Genomic DNA, 20,525 nt, shown 5'->3' with positions numbered 1-20,525 from the left:
GTCTGAAACAGCTGTAATGCTATTTTCTGTTTTGGAGAAAAGTACAGTTAAAGAAAAAAAAACAGAGAGAGATGTGTGTTGTTTTAAGCAGTGATGAGAATAATGGAAGTGTGATGAGAGAGGAACACAAAGACATACAGAAAATGCATTAACTATACTAACCCCACATGCATATACACATACAATGATACTAATGAGACCAGACAGCATCTTAAGCATGAGATTCTGTTTGTCATCTTGTCCAAGTCACTAGTAAGATGAAAGTGATACATAGACTAGTGGACTGAATATTATAGGAGGACAGATGGTTGCATCATAGAGGAGAAAACAGAATGCTGATGAGAGGTCTTAAATGAGTGAGCTGAGTGAGCTGATTGTGAGTTTCTGGTGTGTGAAGAAGTTTTACCATGGCACACATTTAGTTACATGAGAACTAAAACTTATTATGTGCTAAGACAACAGGGTTATGCTGTATGTTGTGTGTATGGCTGATTGGATGAATGTTTGAGATTAAACTGGCTGTTGATTTGTCTTTTGTTACTAAGTTGAACCTGCCAATTGGGTTGTTACGATTTATCCCCCTGGCATGAAGAACACGTGTCATGACTTAAACAAGGCCTATCTTTCTTTTATTTTGTTACTTTCATGGTGCACTGAAAGTTTTGTTTGATGATCTCTGTTTGAGCAGATCTGCACGATTAGAACCGAAGCGTCGGCGAGAAAACTGTTGCAAAGTGAGCTTCTCCAAAATTAAAATGGGCTCTTATTTGGGACAATTAGGAAACAAGTTCCTGTCCAAAAGGATTCAACGAGGAAATCCAGTCTAAATTATTTTTCTTTTTGAAATGACGTTGTTTTGCTGAGCGTGGAAACGAATGCGACGATAATTTCCACAATTAGCAAAAGAAGGAATCACTGAGTGAATGAGTAAGAATTTTAAAATAAATGGGGAACTGACTGACTGACTTAACACCATTGTGTGAAGTCAACCCCCACCTGACAAAGGTGTGGATGTATCTCTGTGTGTGTCTCTGTTGCAGGAGAAGGAGACCACAGGATTCCTCCTGTGGGTCACATGACTATGTGAACTCTGAAAATGTAACCTTTTTAGTTTAAATTCTCTGTCTGTGAATTCACCGTGTGTGTCATTCACTAACACAGACATTACTGTGAGAAAGTGTATACACCTGCACAGCGCTAACATTTACATTTCTTTTTACAGCAGATGGTTGATCATGTGATTTGTAAAGGATTCAGCACAGACAGACAAGTGACGATTGAACAGATGTGCAGTGGTTACAGAATAGTTACATGGAGCTCATTATCTGACCACACTGTTGGGCTCATGGTGAGTGACAAACTTAAGGGACGTCACTGATTACAATGTGGAATAACATTGAGATGTTAAATAATTTGGAACAAATTATGGGAAAAAGTAGGAGTTTAATGAGTTTAGAATAAACCTGCAATGATACTTGTCTCTGTGATGCTAAATACTTTATTACTCTTATGATCTACAGTTGGTTGCAAATGTGAAGTTGTTTTAATTTTAAGACTTTGTCTTCTGTGATACAGGAGCTGGGAGTTAAACAAGCTGAACATTTAAGTGCTGACTAATGTTTTTACACAGGGTTACAGCGAGTGAAGCTGCTCCAAGGGACAAACCCTGGAGATTGTTTTAGGGAGACTGTGCAACATTCTTGTACATGTCTCATTGGGGAGTTGACACATGGCGAAAGCCGTGTGGCGAGAGGAGTGTCATTTTTTCAATTTGTAGATGTCGTGAGGTGCCATGACGAGAAGGAGTGACTGAGAGGATCGCCCATAAGATGGAAGCTGAGGGAGCGTGCCAAGCTCCAAAAAGTGATAGCGCAGAGGAGGTCCAGCGATGGACTTGTGGTTCTGTGAACAGCACAAATGCCAGGTGACTGTAAAATAACTAACAGCACTTTTTCCACAAGTGAAGCCAGTAACTTACTATCCTAAAAGATTAGCTCTAGTTGCTCGTGCTTTACCTCCATGCGTGAGATCAGTATGTGCAGCAGCTTAAGCTGTACAATGTTTCAGGAAATAGTTTATTTCACCTTTTGCAATTGTTAGTTCCAGAAGAGGTAGATGTTTACTATCGCAGACTAAACTTACATTTCTGTCACCTACAAGACACTTGTCTTTAATGTTACTGTTACTCTCAAAACCACACATATTACCATAAAGTGGTGCACAATTCTGAATCTGTCCAACCCTTTTTGCCAATGGAGGAGGGCACTTCTCTTGAGAGTAGAGAGCGCGAGGAGAAGAAGTGTAAGCTGAGGGATGACTTAATAGATGTGCCACTTGTTGAGGGAAAGGTTTGGTTTGTTGATGATTTGAGTTTTACAACAGCAGAGGGACAGACTAGAACAGGTTTTACTGTAGCAGACAGTGAGAGAGAGTTATCTATGTAGGACAACTAGCATGTTTCATATTTGCTTGAGCAGCAGAGATGCTAGCTTTAACGGAAGCGTGTAAAGCTGTAGAGAGACAATATACACTGATAGGCAGTATACATTTGCTACTGTACATTTCTTTGTAGTGCAGTGAGTGAGACGAGGTGAGATAACTTCTACAGGGAAACCTGCAGAATACACCAAACTCTTGCAAAATCTGCTGGATGCAGTGTTATGGTAAATGGTAAATGGCCTGTATTTATATAGCGCTTTACTAGTCCCTAAGGACCCCAAAGCGCTTTACATATCCAGTCATCCACCCATTCACGCACACATTCATACACTGGTGATGGCAGCTACATTGCAGCCACAGCCACCCTGGGGCGCACTGACAGAGGCGAGGCTGCCGGACACTGGCGCCACCTGGCCCTCTGACCACCACCAGTAGGCAACGGGTGAAGTGTCTTGCCCAAGGACACAACGACCGAGACTGTCCAAGCCGGGGCTCGAACCGGCAACCTTCCGATTACAAGGCGACCTCCCAACTCTTGAGCCACGACCGCCCCAGTGGAATTGCAGTTTGTAAATGTGCAGCACACATGTGAGGGAAAGATTCAGTTGCATTAGGGAAAGTTCTTGCAGATAAGATCACAAGAGAAGCAGCTGTAGTTAAACATGGTGTTAACCTTTTATCAGTACAACATCAGCAGACATGCAGGCCCACTCACCTACAGCAGGAAAACAGTTGTGACTTACAGAGGGAGCAAGCTTGCAGGATGATTTTTTATCTGTGTGATAAACCAGTACTGCCTAATAATTTGTATAAGACTGCTGCTATTTTGAGCCATTGGCTATACCATGTCTCAACAGGAGGGAGATGAGCAGTCGTTATACTCACTCTAGAATTAGTTTATACTCTAGGATTATTAAATACTTTTTAAAAAGAAAAAACTTTTTGCAGGCAGTAAAGTTAAGATTTAGGAAGACAGGCAGGACATGGTTAGACTGTATAGAATAAGTACATGAGGATTACTCCAACAGAGAATGGTCTGACTCTTTGAGATTATATATGTTAGAGCATTTAGAGTTCCAGTCTTCTGTAGTGATGATAGAAAAGCAGAAGAGAGAGCATATCAGCAGATTAGATGCTTGAAAATGTTTAAAAGTAAAGTAGTTATGAGAACAAATGATCTGCCAGATGATTCTGTTTCTTCGCAGGAGCAGAGCCTGAAGTCTGGAGATTGGATGATGATAAGGCCATGGAGAGGAAGTGCTGGTCCAGTCCACGATGGGAAGGTCCATATTGGATGCTGCTGACGACGACCACAGCAGTGAAGATTGCTGGAAGGAACACTTGGATATATCAAGCGCACTGCAAGAAGGTGACACACATCCAGGCCAGCTCGGAGTAAGTGGCAGGAAGACCGGGAACAAAGGGGGGGGGAAAGCCTCCAGGGCCCCTCGTCTCAATCCGGTGAAGAAACTAACTGAGCCACAGGTACTCATCAGAATGGCTGGGAATGTGCTGTGCATCTTCTTGTGCCTGTGGACCCTGAGTGGGATGACAGGGAGCGCACTGGAACAGAGCAAACCACACCCAGTACCCGCATGGGTTTTCAACAACTACTGGTGGCAGTTTAAGAACACAACCGCTCACATAAACAACGAGACCAATGGTTATGCTTGTGATGCCACTGGCTACACATTCTTCTGGACTGTGGCCCTATAGCATCACTGAGAGCGAGACAGTTTGTTTGGTTGCTTTGGCAACACATCCAGGAACACTGCCAACTTTTCAACTGCTCTGAACCTGAATGGAAGGTTGATTCACCAGTAGCTGGGAAGGTGAACTGCTCTGGTAGGACAGACCTGCTCGTCTGAATCAAAGAATATGACTTGTTGCAGGACATTATACAGTTAAACGAACTGGAAACAGGCCAATTGCCTATGTGTATGAAGGACAATGGATTAGCCCAAGTTGGAGATTAACCATGGAACATGGCAACATCACCTATTCTTTTGTCTTCTGCAAGAAGGATGTAAACAGAGAAGCCTTTTGTCTACATTTACATCATGAACACTTGAGGTTTTGAGCCAAGAAGATCAAAACAGCTTGATCCAATTTCCTTTACAAAGCTTTTTCTGTGGTGACAACAGGACAGGAGAAGAGTTGTAAATGCAGATAATTCACCAGTTGACTCTAACCCCCACAGGATGCCTACAGTGAGAAGATTTGGGAGGTTGATAGGAGTCATAAAGACGGGTGTTGACCAGGCTGCAGCTTTGAAGTTAGCTGAGAGCCACATGGACAAACAATAAAGTCGACTGATGCGTTTAAATACCTATGTCTGTATACAGTTGGATTGTAGTGACATATGATTTTTGAGAATGATGATTCTTCTTGTTTGACCTTTGACATTCAGTTGTGTACTTTTGCACGACAGGAGTAGATCCGCCACAAGGCTGGATAGCTTGGTTACCGTCTGGTCCTTGGTGGCATCTTCTTTTGAAGATATTAATTCCTGTTTTTGAACTGTTGATACTGATTTGCTTATGTATAGGATGTAGTTTACTGTGCATGAATGAAATCTACACTGACACTGTCTGAACAAAGGGTGCATAAGTTGAAATTTAAGTATACAATGACAAAAAGGAGGGAAATGTTAAGTCTAATTGTTGAATGTTGCCATTGTGTTTCTTAAATTTGTATAGTCTTAGTTTAAGCAGTAGGATCAAAGCCATTCCTTTGATCCTGACCACCTCTCCAGCCACTCTGTGCTGGGGGAGGTTTTATTGTAGATACATCCTATCTGAAAGATCTGTTTCTTCTGATGTAAGCTTCCTGGGTTTATGACCCTTTGATCAGCACACACACACACACACACACACACACACACACACACACACACACACACACACACACACACACAGTGTATGTCATTTACATACAGTGCCTTGTCTTTGTAACCAAAGGGGGGTTGCAAGGGGAGGTGTTTTGTAAACTATTGTTTGAAGTTTGTCAATAAAAGGCAGCGAGAGGAGGCCACCATTGTGGTCATTTCGACGTGCTGGTCACAGATGGAAGAAATCGATCGAACACTGTTGCCTTGTTTTTCTTTCATGGGAATAAGTCCTGGATACAGCGGGGTCTGAGTTTAGACCCAACAGCCGGGTCCTGCAAAGACCGAGAAGGCCAGAAGTGCGAGGCTGTGAAATGGGACGGTCCAGCCTTCAGATCTGTGTCACCGCTGTGTGGGTGGAGTTTAATAAACTCGCCGTCTGCTCCTTGCTATCTAAAATATTACAGGACACTGGAGTAAACTCTCGACCGTCTCACACTTCTGTTTCATCAGTTTTCTGTTTGACGTTTATTCAGCTGTGTGAAAATCCCGCAGGAACCCACCGATGGATTAATTTGTAGTATTAAGTTGTATTTAATCTAATAATCTAATAACTTTGATCTCAGCCAAACCGATTTACTCCGGAACAAATGAAACACAGAAAAAAGGCAAACAATTACATTTTTAAGTTATCCGAGTGACGTATGGTAAATGGCCTGTACAGCGCTTTACTTGGTCCTAAGGACCCCAAAGCGCTTCACACATCCAGTCATCCACACACACACATCCACACACTGGTGATGGCAGCTACAGTGTAGCCACAGCCGCCCTGGGGCGCACTGACAGAGGCTGCCGGACACTGGCGCCACCGGGCCCTCTGACTTATATATCATGTTTAACCTGAGTAGCCAAAGAGCGGGGTCTGAAAACGATGAAGCCGGGAGTCCGCTGCTCTCGCCGGCTGGAGTGACCATTGAACCCCCCGGCTTGCTATCGAGCGGGTGGGTAACAGACGTCTCCGAAAACGTCGGCGCGCTTTTGCAAATATGCGATGTCTTGATGAACCCAGCAGATATTTGAAGTTTACACAGCTACTTTCTCCCCTTAATATATGTTAAAAATTTATTTTGTGGCCCAGAAAGATTAATAAGACTAATTTTAAAACTTAGTAGCGGCCGCCATTGTTGGCAGCTGAAATTTGGCTGGGCCGCACTATGAATTCTGGGATATGGTGGGCCACGAAGGACACACCCGACCCATCCTTCAAACTCGGGGGAATGAAGGACGCATTTGAAGGAGTCGAGGAATCGGGACAGCCTTCGTCGCCTGGCTGTGACGTCATCGGCCTTCAAATGCGGCCTCCGGAGGATGCAGCCGACGTTTTGGGACACAGCTTGTGTGTCTTTGTTGGTCATGTGACCTCCCAGGGACTACACATGGAAAGGAGCAGTTTAGCTCAAATCTGGCAGGTTTCCATCGTCTGTTTTTGTCCTGATGTCCATGAACATGAACACTGTCCCTGTCAAACACGTCCAGATAATCTGATCCAGTGTTGTTCTTCTTCTGTGGTGTTTGTGATGGAGCAGCAGCTGCTGATCCTGATGTCCTCCACCAAGGGGGCAGCAAATTCAGCTGACTGTCATCATTTATTAAAAAGATGTAACAATGTGACATAATGCAATATAATAGTGTCAGTTACACATTGTGGGTTGCACTGTGGCCAGAATGGACATTACCTCCTGCCTAATGGAAGCTGTCAGCCATCCTGCAACCATGAATTAGATAAGCAGAAGTGAAGGGATTGTTAACAACAATTTAATAATAAAATGTAATGTGATAGTTGCACTTTATTAGCTACCCACAATCGTATGAATAATAACCATGAATGCACTGCATGCTCATAGCAAGTTCTTTAGGTTTAAAGTGAGATCCTGCTTTAAAGGGCGCTTCATCTGCTGGGAATGACATGTTTCTTCTAGTATGTAAGGCTCAACCCATCTTACTGGGACTTACTTTTGTAGGTCCACATGCTCTAAACCTGGTGCTCCATGATTGGTGCAGAAGCTTTAAGCTACTGTTAGATTATAATATTATTTTATGCCATGTTATACCCCTAATTAAAGATTGTGAATTATTATGTAGTTTTAGTTTGCATTATTCTCCTGAGTTAGAAGAAGCTGATAATGGTTGCATTAGTTAAACTGATTTGCATTGACTGAATGTACAAAGTCCCAATGTGTAGAGCACACATTAATAAATTAGTCATGTTCTCCGTGAAACTAAATAAGCTTAATCCTTAAAGACCCCTCGAATTATTTACTAGATGTTTATTTTTGAAAATTAATCAAAACCTGAGTTAAAAAAAAAAAAAAAGAAAAACAATTGGCAAGGCCACACCCCCACACATGTGATATAAATTTAAAGGTACTGTTGTCCTCTCTAAGAAACATCAGGACTTAGAGGAGTGGCAAGTAGAGTATGAGAGCTACAAGCAAAAACTAAATGTGTACTACAGTGTGCAAAAATGAAATACTGGGTCATCAGGGGGTTATGAGGGACATCTATAAAACTAAAAATCCCACAAACCTCGAAGTGCACTTGAAAAGCTCACACAAGAAGGTTAACCTAGCTTACCTTGAAGAGCTCATCAGGGGGAGCACACTCCCCCTCCTTGAAGCGCTCCCCCACTCAACCCGCATCCCCCGAAAACAGCTAACCCCAGATAAGGCAGCGTGATGTATCCCGAGATAACAGGACTGGGACATCTAAATAAATGTGTGAAACAATCGCCTTCAAAAAGGTTATCAATTCACTTCAACCAAAATTAGGAACACTCGGTGCGGCAAGAGTTAATAGTGATTAGTCTCAACACCCAAGGATAACCAGAAGAGCATGATTGATATGATGGAACTGAGATTTGGTTACACTTAATTTTTGCAAAACACAACTAAAACTAAACTGAAACTAAGGATTTTCAGAAAATAAAAACTAGACTAAACTAGCAAAGAATTGGTAAAAACTAATTACAACTGGAAAAAATTGAAAATCTGGAGTCGAAACTAAATAAAAATAAAAACTAATGAAAATGGCGAAGCGTTTAAAACCCTGGTGCAGAGATTGGCAAATCTGACCAGGAACGTTATAAAATGGATTGTCAGAACAGTCAGCGTTAAAGCCACTTTCAGTCCATACTAGGATGGCATTGGACATCTTCGGGGCGGAAAAGGGTTGGTGTGACCAAGGGGTGGTTTGGCTTGTTGTATGTATATTTGAGATCATATGGCTCTGGATGGACCAGTTACCAGGGCATGGAAGGAGGACAGACTCATTAAAGGAGGAGAAGGAATTTCCTGGGATTGGAGATCCTCTGAGTGAGTGGTTGATTAAAAGCATGCATAAAATAGAAGTTATCTGTTGTTATTGATTGGTAATAGATTGATAATTGGCCACATTTACAGCTGTATTGACTTGTTGTGGACGTAGTCGACTTCAGGTTTAAACACTCTAATTAACAGGTTGAAAATAGTGACATTAAAGGAAGAGTATGCAGCGCCACCCTGTCAGACGCCAGTGATGGTGGAGCTCACTGATGAATCAGGTGAGCTGGATTCATGGCTGATTCAAAACTAAGATCCCCCTGCTGTGGTCAGTAAGGGGAGAAAAGGGGGAAATAAAATTAAAAATAAAAGAGGCATTTATAAACGTTTATGTGTCGAGTGAAACGGGATAAAAGGGTGTTTTACTGTTATTTTAAAATCAGCATTATTATTGTATGAGAATCATGCAATAAGCATTGCATTGATGATCATTTATTGAAGCTTTTGACCTTATACTAACATCTGTGTTCCTGTGATTGTTATAACCTCTGATGAATCTTCTATTTACAGGTGTTAGGATAATGATATAATTTTTCATTGCAGGTGTAACCATGATCGTTTTTATACATATTGCAACTTGTTGCTCATTGTAGAGTTGTGCTCAAGTTAATAAGGGTTAAAAGCTACAGTCAGCGTGAATGTCTGACTGATCTATTGAGGAAAAAGGCTTCGAGCATAGAAGGCCGCACGCGCTTACAAAACACTGATATCATGTTATTCTTTGTGATCTTTTCTTGAATTATGTCCTTTGTTTAGTTTAAATAGTGGCAGTTAATTAAACGACATTTATTAAAATAATAAATACCTGAGTCAGGACATTACACGCAGATCACCTTAAGAGTCTGGGAAACTTTGTAGCTGCCTAACTTTTTTTTGAATGTTCTAGCTCTGTTGATTTGACACATTGGAATGTGTCAAAAAAAGGGGGGGAAAGTTGAGCTTTAACATCAAACAAGGATTATTTGAACATTTTATAACTTCATTTGTGTCTTTAATACCTTAGGTATGGTAAAGCTTAAGCTAATAGCGGTCCGAGAAGTTTCTGGACTTTTTTAGAGAATCAGTGAAAAAGCATAAACCATCACTTTCATGTTTAATCATTAATCATTGAAATGAACTGAATAGCGTTTAGAAGATTTGTTAATTTCTTTGTCTTGTGTTAAAAAGAGGGGTTTCAATAATTCTCAGACACACCTTGCAAAAGTTGGCACTTGGTCTTTTGAAGGTCATAAGCTTCATTCGGCGTGATGGTCCAGACTGATATATTGCAGGTATTGACTTTGAGTGCAGAGGGCTAAATGCAAACACGCTTACACACACATATGATTAGAATAAGTCCCTGGGACATTCTGAATGTTTTAGACCAATTCTGAAACACTAGAAGGTCAGTAGATAACAACATTAGATTATTAGGGGTAGGAAGAGAGGTGTTTTGGTTTTCTGTCTCTTACAGAGAAAGGAACAGACACCAGACGAGGTCACAGAGATGCGAGGATCCTCCGTAGCAGAGACAGACACAGTGACTGCCGAGACATCAACTGGGTCCAAGGGTCATGGCGTTTGGGCTCCAGCTAGTCACCACAAAAGGATGGATCCCATAAACACAGCAATAACCATGAAGGGGTTGGCGGAAATCCGGGAACACCAGACCAACGAAGTTCGAGAGGCTTTTGGGCAAAAAGGGGGACACCTTCCTGTTCCTTTTTCTGGAGGATACACAGATCGTTGTTTGAAATCGGGGCAGAATAATCATCTGTGCCACGACTGAAGGGTTGTCTAACCCCTAAGGTTGAAGAATGAAGAGCAGAGGATCACCCAACTGGACGACACTGGTAGCTGCAGCAATAAAATAAAGGCTAAAAGCTCTTTGGACAGAGGTTCTAGTCTGAGTACGTCTGAAGGGTATAAGGTAGCACCAAAATAAAGCTGTGGGAGACCTGGGAAGTGTCATCTGTACCTGCTATTGTTGGAATAATAGTTTTTCTTGCATCTGAACTGCGCAAACACAGAGGTCATCCCACATATGGTTCGCCCCTCAGGGGGACAAAGGACCTCAGGGGGACAAAGGACCTCAGGAGTGAGAAGAGATGAACCCGGCCACACTGAATTGAAGGGTGTTGGTGAGGTCATTATTCTAATGACCTCATCAGGGGGAATTGTTAGATTATAATATTATTTTATGCCATGTTATACCCCTAATTAAAGATTGTGAATTATTATGTAGTTTTAGTTTGCATCATTCTCCTGAGTTAGAAGAAGCTGATAACGGTTGCATTAGTTAAACTGATTTGCATTAAAGTAGACTGCTGATTTATTGTGAATGAATGATATTGTTTTATGATGCATTATACTGCTGAGTTATAAGAAATACTGTTTGCAGAAAGTCATCGCCTTATTTGTCTGATTAGAAGAGAACAGAACATACTGGAGTTTTCTGCCCCATCTCAGCAGGAGCAGATAAACGGGGAGCCAAGGTCGTAGCTTAGGCGCTGTGTGAGAGAAAGCATGTGAATGTTTAGGCTTTTTGTAATAAGGTGGAGGCACCAGAGGCTATAAGAGTTTGAGCAATGCTCCACCATTTTGAGATTTGAGGCTGTCTGCATCAGTGTCCATCTCCCACGTGTGTGATCATTAAAATCATCGTTTGACTCAACCCGATGGGACCAGTGTTGTTATTGTGGTTTTTCTCTTGTCTCCATCCCCAATAATTTTGAACCTTAACATCCTGCTTTAAAGGGCGCTTCATCTGCTGGGAATGACATGTTTCTTCTAGTATGTAAGGCTCAGCCCATCTTACTGGGACTTACTTTTGTAGATCCACATGCTCTAAACCTGCTGCTCCATGATTGGTGCAGAAGCTTTAAGCTACTATTAACAAATAATGACCATGGACTTAGTTGTTACTACAATAACTTATCATTGAGCAACTTTTAATTTTACTTGTAAAACTATGCAAGTAGAATTGAATGGGGCACAGTGAGCTGAGCACAGGCCCACTCTGTGACACTCAGAGGTTTGTGGATATCATACTGAGAGTATTGGACACAGTGCAGCCAGCTTGCAGCCACTTTCCCACCACTTTAGCACAATGTTTACATGAGACTCAGCCACACTAATGTTCCTGGGCAGACATGTGGTGCAGCATGGCTGATGGCACTGTACCTGCAGCTGTCATGGACAAGAACCACTCAATACCTCACCCAAGCCAAGCCTGTGCTAATGTTGTGATCTGAGACCGAGACACTAACCCAGGATCATGATATGATGTTGTGAGAGTTTCACTAAGAATTAGCTCTGATTACAAGATTTCAATCTATGGTAACTCTAATTTGTATTTACTTCAGTTTGTTCATCTTCGAGCTGTGTGCAGCTGAGGACAGTCTTATTATTACCAGGTGAGGATATGTAACAGCCACAGTCTGTAGAGATGATGTCACCATGGAGTGGTGACATCATTGCTTTATAAAACTGTTTATAAAGCAAATAGTTTTTTTGCTGTATAAATTTGCCTGATAAATTTTGTATCCCTCCATAACTTTTGCTGTGAATAAGACATGGTCTCCAAAGTTACTGTACTTATTGGTTATACTGTGACTTATTTGGCAAATATACCCTTTGTGATAACAAAGCCAATATGGATTACAGATGGGGGGGGGGGCACACATTTTGGCAGCCGATGCCACACAGCCTGATAAAATCTGTATCCCTCCATAACTTTTGCTGTGAATAAGACATCTTCTCTGAAGTTACAGTACTTATTGGTTAGATTGAGATTGATTTTGCAAATGAACTCATTCGTGATAGCTTCGCTACAAAGTGTAAACCGAGTGTAAATTCACTGGAGAGCGACGTGTTTCCATCTGGTTTTACAGTATTATAGTATCAAAGTCTTTTTCTAGACAAAGTATTCCCAGCAGGTTATTTAAGTGTACAGTATAAGGTAAACTGTCTTCCACACGGCACATTACAATGTCACGAAACTAATATTAAATTCATCGAGTCTGCTGTTTTCCAGCTTTTACTCTTTATCGCGTCGACTGCAGATCAGTGACAAGTAGCGTACAGAACGGAGCTGGGCAAGCGGCTCCTCCTACTTTGCGCGCTCCCGTGAATGGGGAAACAATTTTTGACGGGGGTAACTACTTTGGCACAACAGCGTTCTGCCGTCAAGGGCAATCATTGGTTAAATGTGATCATGTGACTGATGCAAGCCAGATCCTTTTATTTAGCAAAACTGTGATTAATAGTTAAATATTATTGTTGAGGGGCACAGACAGGACTCCGCACGCACACACACATTAAAAAATAATAATAATTTTTTTTTTTTTTTTTTTAAAGTTGCCTCAACAAAAGGGCACCTTGGGCACCCATCAGGAAAGGGGCGGGTGCTCAAGCCCCTCTAGCCCCCCCCCCCCTCTGCACGTGCCTGCCTTTAAAGGTTCTTCAATGAACCACTGAAAGAAATGGTTCTTCAAAGAACCATTGTTTGAAAGGTTCTTTGTGGCACCAAAAAAGGTTCTTCTATGGCATCAGTCTAAAGAACCACTTTTGGTTCCAGTTGGCACCTTTATTTTTCTGAGTGTGGGGTGGCAAGTGCCACCCTAAAATGATCTCTTGCCACCCCAAGTGCCACCCCAGTTTTGCATATGACAGTGTTGTTTATTAAAATAAGATCGCATTAACAGTTTGAGCGTAGTTACAGTCAACAGTGAATATAAATGCTAAAACTGAGTATATTCCATAGTGTCCCCCCCTGCATCAGTAACAAATGGTTCAGCCCATAGCAGGACCGGCTTTTTTCTTGTTTTCAGCAGCAAGCGATGCTTATGATCGTGCCAGAGCACATTCTGAACAACACCATGGGAATTTCGGATTTTACACAGGTGGGTGGATGTTACACTGTGGAAATGGAGGAAAGTGAGTGTTATTAACCCTCTGTGGTCCACGGACACGCTGCACCTCCAAATCACATGACTGATGTAAGCTGCCATAGCAACAAGCTGCAGCAACGCTGAGTCTCTGTTTCAGCCACATTGAAAGTTCGGACTTCAAAGTTTTTAAATTTTAATTACAGGCCAGTAAATCCAGAGTTATGATCATATATATCAGCCACGCTTTGTTCTAAACACTGTCATCACGTTTGTGTGTGTTTTAAGCGTTTTCTAAGGACAGCGCGAAAACAGTAAAGAAAGGAAAAAATCCACGTTTCCTATCGGTGGAAAAAATGCACCATGTCGACCAAGAAAATTTCTCTAGATCCGCCCTTGGTCTTGCTGCCACAGATGGAGCTCCCACAGCCAGGGGAAGGAGTACTAGCGGTCCAGAAGCAGTGGCCAGCCAACCACTGCAGAGGCCGGCCACTTCAGAGAAAGCCAAAGACAGGACCCTGGACCCCAAGAACCACCCGACACCTGGGGGAACCCCGACCGCGCAACTAAGAGGAACAAGCCATCCCCGGAAAACAACCCTCATAGGAGCAGGCCAGCAAGTCTCGCACCAGTTGTGACATCACATCCTGTGTCGTGTGACATAATCGTTGTGGTGCGTTGATCAGTATCGCTTAATTTTTGTAACTTGATCCATTGTGCCGTGGTCATTGCAATCATGCTCATTTTTCCACCATTTTAATGATGATCCTGCACCGAAGCTCAGAGACACACGAATACACAGAGTGAGATGTTGAAGCAGTTTGAAAATGTGAATTTGTGGAGAGAAGTTTGCAAAAAACACCCTCAACAAAGTCGTGGCTTCCAGGTTTGGCTTCTCCTTATCAGCTCGTGTGACGTGAGCATAAATCTTTGCACAGATAATGTTCATATGTGGATTCCTGGTTTCTGCAGTTAATTGTGACCCAAAGCGTATTTTTAAAGTGGTTCCAGGCAATAAAGTCTAAAAATAAATACATCTACTTCCTTTTTCTGTGTTCCAGCCTCAGTGACTCTGACACAGTGCTGTAATATTTACACCTCTGATGAAAACAGAGTTTGTAGTTGCAGAGAAATACTCGACTCATTTTGGGCATTTACGAGCAGGAACCTCAGAAAGCCCCTCGCTGCTTCACTGGTTAAGAAGCAAAGCAAACATTAGTTCACAGTGATGTTAATTAAGGCCCAAAGTTTAGGAACGAACGTCAGCACTTCACTAATGAATGTAATGCTGATTCATGTGCTTGTTTTGTAATGTGCATGTTGTGCGTTGCTATTTCCCATATTCTTTGGCACTGATAGATGAAGAGTCTCAGGCAGGACCGAGGCTGCCAGCTGCTGACAGTGAGCAGGGAGAGAGCAGCAGAAGCTGGGCAAGAGCAGGGCACCTTCAGCCCCCTTCATCAGTCAGAAATCATTTGGGTGTCTGTGTGAAATGTCTGATTTTTAAAATCTTTTTGTAGACATATTTATTAAATGTTTAACAATTATATAGAAGAAAGACAATGTAAAGAACAAAACATGACAAAACAAAAATGAGTTGAAGTTATGAACTGTTTCTGAGAGACAAATAACACCAGGATCCTTTTTTGTGTAGCTGACAGCTGGTAACTGTGCAGGGGCGGGTCTAGCAAAGTGTTGCCAGGGGGGCAGGTAGGGCATTAACAGGGAGAGGGGGGCACAAAGAAATACTTTTCTTTCTTGTTCTCATTTAAAATGTCTCACTTTTAATAAATAATTATCTGAATCTTACAACAAACGTTTTCATCTGATGTAAAATGTATAGAAATCCATTATTGTACATAGTCATTTTTTAGGGTCCCATCATAATTTCTTCAGAAGTAAGTACTGCATATGATGCCAGTGTTTCCCACACTTTCTAGATTCTGCACCAGTACTGTGTGTAAAATGCATCAAAAAGTCCGTTTGATTCTTTCTCAGCTGTCTTTCTGTCTCCTTTCACTTTTTAAAGGTTGCCATGTTAGAAAACATATTTTGCCCTGCCGTGCTGTTTATTGATGTGGCAAATGAAAGGTTTATGAAAACATATCTAAATCTGTCATCAGTAATCAGCAATGATCATGTCTCACCTCTAGTCTCTGTCTTAATGTCAGGTTTCCACCGTGTGTTGTAGATGTTCAGGAGGTTAACTCGACCAACAGTCTACTTCCTGTTTAGAATACCAGGACAGGGAGGATGGTGCAGGTTTAAGTTTATTAGACTGATGCATGTATACCAACAAGACAGCGTCCATCACTGTGACAACAGCGTTTGTTTTCATTCAAAGGCTTCATGGTTTTTCCTATATGTAAAACTTTTACCACCGGCTCGTGTGACAAGACTCCCCCCTTATGCCTTCGGGTGCAGTCTTGACTCTACTTAAACATTCTGTGATAAAAGATACATCTCGAAAAATAAATATCAGTCTAGGGTTCATATGATTCTCGTGTCTACACAGACAAGTGGAGGCTAAGGAAATACACTTAACCGATTAAGGCTAATACATCTGAATACTCAAATGATAAGACACCATGCAATAAACCCAACACAGGATCTCAGGGTTAGAAAATGTATTAACCCTTTACAGCCGATCGGAGCGGGCACGCTCTGTTTTGCGTAACTATTTTTAAATCCCGGTAGCTCTGCAACCACATAAGCTAGTGCAATCATTTTTTTTGCATATGAAACTGGAGGAGTTGTACTTACATCTTATGCTTGTCCTAGGTCACAGTTTCCTTCCACATATAGCTTTGCAAAAACTGCATAAAAATCACTTGCAGCAACAAAAACATGATATTCCAGAAACACGCTTCGCCGATCCGATGTTTGTAACACTTCCTACGTCCATCAGCGCGAACTATCACATGACCGCATGACCTGCCCGAAACCGGAAGTGGCGTCATTTTGCGGAAATTAGTTTTTTTTACCATCGTGACCTCATGAGCTTATACTTGTGTTTTTAAAAGTTATGTTTGACTTCATGACTTTCTGTGTCGTTTCTGGGATGCTTAGGACTCATATTGCACTGCTGGAAATAGTTTATTTTGATGCATATGCTGTTATTTTGCAAATTTGCACTATAATATTTATTTTCGTTTTTCCTGCAGTATATAAAAATTGGTGTATTTCAAAAATAAAACTATGAAGACACTTAAAATAAATTTCCTGTGGTGGGAAACTAGTTTGTGCAACTTTTTTGTATTTACAGTTTTGAGGGATAAGCCTCTTAAATTTCTCTAACTAGAAATATATGTTAAAAAAAACAAAAACGATTTTCAATTTTTTTGTAGTTTATTGCACTTTTTTTGCAATTTATGTAATTACTATGCACCTAATGCAGACATATTATTAAAGTTTGGTATATTATGGTTGTATTGATGTATAGCAACTTGAAATGCTCCCAGAAATGGCTCCACAGCATGTAAAAATATAATATAAGCTCTGGCGGACTTGGTTCTATGGTAGGTCTTAAAGAGTTAATAAATTGCAGGAAATTCACATCCAACCCTTTTTCCTTCATGAAAAAAACACATATACAAAACATACAATAAACCCCGGGGATAGATTTTAGTATTTTTGCCCTTAACCTGTCCAATGTTATTCTTTCCCCAGAGTGCACTCTTAGTTTATTTTTGTTGTTGGCGCGCTTTAGTTGGAGCTCTTAATAATAACAACAATACCTCCGTGTATCCGTGACGTCTCGACCTCCTCCGATGAATAACTCGCTCTTTGTGGTAGCAACCGTCTCCACTCGCGGCAGCGAGCAACGAATCTCCGGTTCCTTAGATAGCAGCGAATCATCCACGGTTAGCGACTCTCTCCCGAGACAACTCTCAAAACTCCGTCTCTCCGCTCCGGCGGAATCTCCGTTAGCCAGGACCGTGGCGTTAGCCTAGCTCCAGCTAGCCAACGTAGCCAAACGTGCCCCGTGCTTTCTCCAGCACAAAAGGTACGGGAAGCCCAGCTCAAACACTCCGAATGATTACCGGGAAGTCCGCAGGCGGGTAATGCGTTGTTGCCGAACAACTTTGGTGACATAAGCAGTCCCGAAGCCCGTGCTTCGTCTATGCCATTTTAGTAATCCTCCTTTTTCCCTCTCTTTCTCCGTCCTTCCTCTCGACTTCTTTTCCCCCGGAAGTCATCTGCAAGTCATGACCTCTCGTGACGTAGCATACAAACAAATTACACCTCTTCTCTTTTAACAGACATTCACATTCCATGAAATTATGTTTTTTTTAACGTAACTGATTTTTCCACACACTATTTATGCAATTTAATACAAACATTTATATCACATATTTATACCACTCTTAACCTCAAAATGTTATTTTCTCTTCGACTTATTCTCATGAAAAACACAAAATAAATGCCACTGATATTTATCAGAGTATTACATATAATACCTGGTGGGCCGGTCTCCAGTCAAAATGCCCGCGACCATTTTTTGTCCCAGTCCAGCCCTGGTCAGGAGTCACAGTCAAGTGTGAGCTGCATGGCCCCTCTATGAACATTGTGGCTTTCCTAATGGCCCCTGTTGAGTCTAATTGTTGGATGTTATCAATGTGTTTCTTAAATTTTACAGGTCTTAGTTCAATCTGTAGGATCAAGACATTCCTTTGATCCTGACCACCTCTCCAGCCACTCTGTGCTGGGGGAGGATTATTGTCGACACATCTCTGTGAAGATTCTGTTTCTTGTGTGGTCAGCTTCCTGCCCTTTAGTGGCTTCACTGTGTTGTGCACGCTGAACCAATACAGGAAGTGAACCATATATTGGGTGTGGGGTAGATCACCATTTTATGACTAAGGATGCTGTTAGAAACAGTTGGAAGTCACACACACAGAGAGACACACAAACACTAACTCACTCAAACAGCTGAACTACAATGATCCATGTAGCAAACACAAACTGTTATATCGCCTTTGGGCTTTTGGAGCCTTGACCTGACTTTTAAAAAAAGCGCGTTCATGCAAACATCGTCGGGTCTGCCGTGATATGTTTACAACGGGACTTCTGCTCCTGAACCTCTGCGCACAGCGTCTGCAGGTAAGGTAACTTTATTTATACCCAAAGGCAAGGTAAATTTGCTTTACAGGAAAATGACAGCATTTGACATCCCTTTAAAAACACACATACCTAGTAAATATATAAAGCTCACTGTGACACATACTTTAATATTTCGAATCAAAAACAGTTCTTATTTAATTCAGTGACAGCAACGGGGACAAAGCTGTTTTTATAACGCTTTGTCCTGCATCTCGGAAATAGAAACCTCCGTCCTGAGGGAAGAAGCTGAAATTCACCCCTTAGAGGATGGGAACCATTTTTAAGGATTGATAAAGCCATCCTCTGTACCTGCTCAGAGTACAGGGAGGCTAAACAAGACTGTGGCTCACCTATCAGACGACTGGACCATCTCACTATCTGATTCAGAGAGTTTTTCTCTGTGACAGAGGTCTGACCGAACCATGCCACCAAACAAAAGGATAAAACAGACTCAATAAAAGAACGATAAAACAAAGTTAACATTTTTTGGTCAATGTGGAAATGAACAAGTTTCCTAAGGCAATAAAGGTGCTGGTGACCCTTTTTACAAACTGATTTGCAATTTTGATCAAAGTTCAGTTTTTCATTGATTATGGTCCCAAGATATTTATATGATTGTACTTGTTCTATTTTCTGACCTTTAATTAAAGTGACTCCGTGTTCATTTTGTTGTTTCCTAAAATCAACAACCATGTCTTTTGTTTTAGATATGTTCAGCTGGAGATAAGACTCCTCCCACCACTGAACAAAGTCATCAATGACTGGGCCGTGGTTAGTTTCACCCTCTTTCAGTAAGCTGACAATAACAGAGTCATCTGCATATTTAATAATGACCCTGTTTTCATGTCTGCCCTGACACATGTTTGTATAGAGAGTGAATAATAAGGGCGATAGGACGCAGCCTTGAGGAGAACCTGTGGAGGAGAACACTGGGTCAGACAGAACCCCATTTATTCTCACTCTTTGTGACCTGTCAGTTAGAAAATCTAAAATCCAGCCCAGCAGGTTTTTCCTGATTTCAAACTGTTCTAAAAGTCTCTTAATTAAAATATGGGGCTGTGTTGTATTAAAAGCCGAAGAAAAATCAATGAAAAGAAGTCTTGCAAAAGTCCCTTTACTCTCTACATGTTTAAGAATCAGATTTAGTAAAGTCAAAAGTGCGTCCTCCACTCCTCTGTTGGGCCTGTATGCAAACTGCATTGGATCCAGCTGACCTTCAGTCTCTTCATAATCACATTTCTGATGATTTTTTCAAAGACTTTCATGACAACTGAAGTGAGGCAACAGGCCTGAAGTCGTTTAGATTTAGGGACAGGAACCACGACTGCTTCTTTGCAAAGAGAGGGCACATGTTGTGTTTGCAAGGATTTGTTAAAAATAACCTGAAATATAGGACTGAGTTCATCAGCACAAGATTTAATTAGGCGGCCACTAATATTATCAGGACCTGGCTCTTGTTCACATTGACTGTATGAAAGGCCTTTTTAACATCGCTGAGTTCAATGATAAAGTGCTGAGTATCTCTCAGTTTCTGTTTCACTTCCCAAATATCCTCGCTGAAATCAGAAGAACTAAAACGAGCATAAAACATGTTTAAAGCGTTTGAAAATCTCTGTCTGAATTAAAACATCTAAAATGACCTGACTGCTGCTCTGGGGATTTTGAAACCCTGCTATGGTTTTCATACAAGTCCAGGCAGACCCAAAAGTTTTTGCAGCAAATTTGCTTTCAAGAAGGTTTTTGTCTGTTTTGCTTTCAACATCTCGATTTTCATTTCCTTGGTAGCTGTCTGAAAATCGGTAACAGCCCCTCTTTAAAGGCCTGTCTCTTTTTCCTTAAACAGGATTTGACACTTTTAGTGACCCATGGCTTATTGTTAGCGTAAATTTTAACGCGCTTACGGGGTATAAT

At 41.5% G+C, this 20,525-nt stretch overlaps 1 protein-coding gene across 2 annotated transcripts in view; it reads right to left on the bottom strand.

Moving 5' to 3' along the window:
• Positions 1–18,100, bottom strand: part of LOC308398522 (uncharacterized protein) — a 33,851-nt gene extending 15,751 nt beyond the window's left edge. Inside the window, exons 1-2 of one of the 2 annotated variants that reach the window (XM_080885190.1) lie at positions 17,972–18,100; positions 17,249–17,710 (exon numbers count right to left, since the gene is read on the bottom strand). The gene's annotated coding sequence lies outside the window, so the exon portion shown is untranslated. Of the gene's footprint in view, positions 1–17,248; positions 17,711–17,971 lie in introns of those variants that run through there. The other variant, XM_080885192.1, reaches the window with a different exon arrangement.
• Between the last annotated feature and the right edge of the window lie 2,425 nt (positions 18,101–20,525).

Source organism: Rhamphochromis sp. 'chilingali' (genome assembly GCF_963969265.1).
Source record: "Rhamphochromis sp. 'chilingali' genome assembly, chromosome: 1".
Lineage (NCBI taxonomy): Eukaryota > Metazoa > Chordata > Actinopteri > Cichliformes > Cichlidae > Rhamphochromis > Rhamphochromis sp. 'chilingali'.
The sequence above is the reverse complement of the archived record's forward strand: the minus strand, read 5'-3'. Positions and strand labels throughout refer to the sequence as shown.